At 40.3% G+C, this 5204-nt stretch overlaps 1 long non-coding RNA gene across 1 annotated transcript; it reads right to left on the bottom strand.

The window, feature by feature from the left end:
* Positions 1-1424: 1424 nt before the first annotated feature.
* Positions 1425-3456, bottom strand: LOC122488024. The gene is made up of 4 exons (XR_006298537.1): positions 3253-3456; positions 2228-2330; positions 2017-2100; positions 1425-1538 (listed from the first exon to the last, which is right to left on the bottom strand). It is a non-coding gene; the product is annotated as an uncharacterized LOC122488024 (long non-coding RNA).
* Between the last annotated feature and the right edge of the window lie 1748 nt (positions 3457-5204).

Below are 5204 nucleotides of genomic sequence, written 5' to 3'. Positions count from 1 at the left end.
AAACATAATATATAACAAAAAATAAATAAATAAAACAATATAATAACAGATCAAGTTTATTTCAGGTGAGGAAATAAAAGTAAATAATTTTAATATAAGAGCTAGAATTCTTATTTAATTCTTGAAGAGTAAGGCATCAGCACAGAATCTAAGAGAATATTGTGGTCCATTGCTTTTTTGGGGCGCACCTAGATCATTAAGAAGCGCATGCCTCAACGTGGCAATCATCTTATGATAAACATTATGTATTATATACATATATCAAATCATAACATTGTACACCTTAGACCTACACAACGTTATATATGTCAGTTGTATCTCAATAAAGCTGGAAAAATAAAAAGAAATAATAACAATAAAAAAGCACATACCTCACCTACTTGTGGGAGGATGAGGACAAATATGCTTAATTTTTTTGCCACTGTAGTTAAGGTTCATACTTAAGTGGACCTGCCCAGTAGTTTTTCCAATTCATTTTTTTTTTCAACCGAAGCTGAGCTACATGAACAAAGGACAAAAATTAAATGGGGGTGGGGTGGAGTGGGGAAGAGATGGGAGAATTACTGGGTATAGTAATATACAATGGAAATTATAGTCAAATATACAAAGCAGGACTTATGGTCCTGTAAAAAATTTTTTTCCTTTCTGTTTGCTTCGTAGTGGGATATTACAGAAAAAAGGGAGCATTTGTTTGAGCCTTTTAAATTTTATTTAATTTTATTCTTATTGGTCTTAGTCATTTGTAAAACACTACTGTTTAATATTGACAACTTTGAAAGTCACTGAAAAAAATTAAATGGCAATTTAATGTTAACAGCTGCTTATGGTTATCAAATCCATCAAAGCCCTTCATGAATATATTAGGCACAAACCCACTGAATTACTGTTGCTAAAGACAGCTTGGTATTTTAAAATTGCCTAGTGAGAATAGATGTACTATAATAAGAGGAAGGACTCTGATCACAATTTACCGTGTTGTCTTTGCATATAGAAAGAAACCTAGGTCCGTTTCTAATTATTTAATGTTCTAAAATCTCTGCTAATTTAGCTATAAAATGACTCTAGAAGTGAATTAGAAAATTAGGTTTCATCTAAATTTGTGTTTTTTAAAAAAATAGCTACAATAACAAAAATAAAATTCCTGTAACAAAAATAATTAAAATTTAACAAATAGTTCATATTGAGCCAATTAAGACTCAGAGCCCAGGGATGCCTGGTGGCTCAGTCATTAAACCTATGACTTTTGCTCAGGTGATGATCTCACGGTTCGTGAGTTCAAGTCCTGCACCGGGCTCTGTGCTACAGCTTGGAGCCTGGAGCCTGCTTCGGATTCTGCATCTCCCTCTCTCTCTGCCCCTCTCCCACTCACTCTCTGTCTCTTTCAAAAATAAACATTAAAAAAAAAAAAAGACTCAGAGCCCAAATGTGAGTCTTCCAAAGTTTAATTAATAAAGCAGTCATGCTCTTCAGTTCCTTTCTTCTAGAAGACTGTCTTCTCATCGAATGTCGTTAAGGATGTTGTGGGGACCAGAGCTATCCTAAAGAAAGAGCAGGGCACACAGCATAAAATATACCCATGAACGCCTTGCTTGGTTTACACAGCTAGTCTTGAAACCATTCCTTGGAAGGTCTATGCAGCCTGCTTTCTCTTAGGATTTTTTTTTAATATGGTTTTTAAAATATATATATATAAATGCTTATCTATTTTGAGAGAGAGAGAACGTGCGTGTGCAAGTGGGGGAGGGGCAGAGAGAGGGAGAGAATCCCAAGCAGGCCCTGCACTGTCAGCACAGAACCCAACGTGGGGCTCACAAACCGTGAAATCATGACCTGAGCCAAAGTCAAGAGTTGGATGCTTAATGATTGAGCCACCCCGGTGCCTCTCTCAGGATGTTTGAAATTCCAAAACACTGTTTTCAGTTATCTTTCATCTAAGCCACAGGGTGCTTAATCCAGGTATAAGATGACCTGACTGCTCAAACCAGTCTAGATTGAGGTGTACAGGGAGACACTTACCCATCCACTCTCTTGTCTCTGATTGGTAGAACTTCAGGGAGTGCAGGTTGGGATCATCCTTGGGAATGGGGTGGACTGGAAAGGCTTAAATTATATTGAATATATTTTTAAGTAATGTGAACACCCGACATGGGGCTCTAACAACCCTGAGGTCAAGAGTCACATGCTTTACCAACTGAGTCAGCCACCCCTGGAAAGGCTTAAACTATACCAGTGTCCTTGCACATTATCTCTTATATTAAGCTCCAGGATAATCTCTGTCTCTTCTGAGCCAAGAATAAAATGGAATCTTCAAGGTCACTCAATTTGGAACTCTAAGGTAGAAAATAAAGATTTTGAAGAAAATAATTACGGGAGAGAATCAAAAGTTCTTGTCTTTTGATGTAGCTATTCACAGCTCAAGGTGACTTCACCAAACCATGGAGGAGTAAAACAGTTTACATGGAAAGGAGGAGGGAGGTCTGCATTCAATTTTATATAATATAAAGAATGAGCATTTTCTTGGCATGTGGTTAGTGCACATACCAACCTAGCCTGATTAGTAAAAGGCAACACAGGGATATGGGTCCATCCCTTCTCTGGAGATCTACCTAGAATCTACCAGATATAAATCAAGACTGTGAGAATAAGACAGCCATAGTCCAAGAGGGCTAAAAGTAATCCAAACAAATATGTCCCTTTTACTGAAGGTAGGCAAGGTAAAAGACTTGGTTTCAGAACCCAGGCTGGAGAAACTTAGTTACTAGAACCAGTATATGAGGTCAGAGCCAGGTTACCATCAGGACTGACCTTACAATGGTGACGTCTCCAAAGCATTGAGAGTCTGGATAGGGGAAATTAACATCAGTTAAAGGGAGAAGAGGGCTGTTACCTGGGGAGAGAGCTGGGTAGCCCCTGACTGACAGGTCTGGAATGGGACGGACATTCTCTCACCTTATTCCTGATTGGTAGAATCCTAAAGGCATATAGCAGCACCTTGTTAAGAGCTCAAATCCGGTCTATATTAAGTTGCTTATTATTCTTTTAACATAATTGGCTAGGGCAGCAAAGTGCCTAAGCACACGCTTGTGCATATGCAAATGAGATGGAGAGCAAAAGAGAATGAATGTGTTTCCTTATCTTGTCAATAAATTACATTAATAGGATTAACAATAATCATGACCTAAAAACTGAAAAGGCAAGTTAGTGAGCTGCATCTGTCAGAACCTGTTGGCTCTGGTGGGTTCTGTGTCATACCTTTTAAGGGTAAATGACCTCATATGAATTCCAGTGAGAAAATAGTGTTTTTCTGGCTGGCACCACACAACGATAAACTCATCCCCAGCAGCCCTAGATGATTCAAATGAAGAGAGGGATGAGAATTTAGAAAATGACAACAAACCTTCACTTCTGAAAATTCTCTTATTTTTGATTTTAGAGAGAGAGAGAGAGTGAGCAAGGGAGAGGGGCAGAGGGGGAGAGAGAGAGAGAGAGAGAGAGAGAGAGAGAGAATCCTAAGCAGGCTCCGTGCTCAGTGTGGATCCCAATGCAGGACTCCATCCCACAACCCTGAGATCATGACCTGAGCCGAAATCAGGAGTTGGGACACCCAACTGACTGAGCCACCCAGGTTCCCTGCCCCCACTTCTGAAAATTCTTTAAAAAGCCCATACTAGATGACTTGAAAGACACAGGTTTAAAAAGTTTTAAATAGGTATTAGGCCACAAAATAAATTCAAGATTTCGGGGAGCCTGGGTGGCTCAGTCAGTCAAGCGTCTGACTCTTCATTTTCACACTAACAGCATGGAGCCTCCTTGAGATTCTCTCTCTCCCCCTTTGCCTCTCCCTCTTCTCTGCTCTCTCTCTATCTCTCTCAAAATAAATGAACTTAAAAAAATCAAGATTTCAATTGCTTCTTTTGTCTAGTCCACCTTATATATTTTTAGGTAATCTCTACACCCTGTGTGGGGCTCGAACTCATGACCCTGGGATCAAGAGTTGCACGCTCCACTGACTGAGCCAGCCAGGCACCTTTCCATTCTTACAATAGTACAAGTGTGTGCTTGGTGGCTTTGCAATCTGTCAACCTACTTTTCCTGGAATTCCCTTTTATGTGTTTCTGGCTGGGGTGGGTCACAAAAGAGATTCTTGTGTGAGATTTACAGGAGTGATACAGGAGTCACTTTGTAGCTCGCGTATATTGTTGCTTATCTTCTGGTTCACCTCCGTGGCATGTGGCAGCAGCCAGGCCAGAAAGCCAGAGAGGGCAAGTTGCTCGGTCTTCTGCCAGATCCTCCTTTCAGTTTTGACTCTTGAGTCAAATGTGTTTTTAATTCTGGAACAAAGGACTCTGGCTTCTGCAGGATGTCAGGGTCAGGGGCAGCAGAAGGTAGCTTTTGTTTCAGGCGGTCCCCGTGACCATGGCTTGTGCTTCTGCATTCCAGCTTGTCGTGAGTCTCCTCTATCTTCCCTTCGTGACTCCCTGCCTTGTGGACTTCAAGCTCCAGCCACGGATCCAAAAGTAACAGCCTTACAGAGACAGTTTAACCACATTCCCAAATTTTGTAGGGTCAAACCTCTGTGACAGATTTCTTCATATATCTCTTCTTATATCTTCATATATCTTATATGTTCGTATATCTCTTCATATATCTCTATCTCTACTCTGGTAGTTTCACTTCTCTGCTTGAACCCTGACAGAGATGGAGACAGTGAGAGTACAAAATGAAAAGGGATCTTTTGACTTCCAAAAGACCATTGACAGAAAGCTGGTTGAGCAAACTATGCAACTGAAAACATGGGTTACCTTTCATGGGCGAAGAAGGATGACTCAGAAGATAGAACCAAGACCCATAGAGACGTTATCCCAGGTGGGAATAGAATTGCTTTTAATCAAAGAACGTTCCACATTTCCCAGGTTGGATTTTAGAATTGCTACGAACCAGTAGTCACTGTATACTTCTCAATGTCCCTACCCCTTCTGAATAGGAACGTCTACAATGGTTATCTCTTTGTAGATAACCATCTCATTGTCTGTGTCACCATTGCGTGTTATGTGGAGAGCAGGTAACTTGTCTTTTTACTTCATAGGTCTTTAAATTGAGAAAACTGTACTCGAGGAGCTGTGTTTAAGCAGCAGCATCCATACCCTGACTTGATTTAGATAATGAGATGCTGGATTTTGAGCTGCTGTTGTAATAGGATGAGA

The sequence above is a fragment of the Prionailurus bengalensis genome, chromosome A2 (genome assembly GCF_016509475.1).
Source record: "Prionailurus bengalensis isolate Pbe53 chromosome A2, Fcat_Pben_1.1_paternal_pri, whole genome shotgun sequence".
NCBI lineage: Eukaryota > Metazoa > Chordata > Mammalia > Carnivora > Felidae > Prionailurus > Prionailurus bengalensis.
The sequence above is the reverse complement of the archived record's forward strand: the minus strand, read 5'-3'. Positions and strand labels throughout refer to the sequence as shown.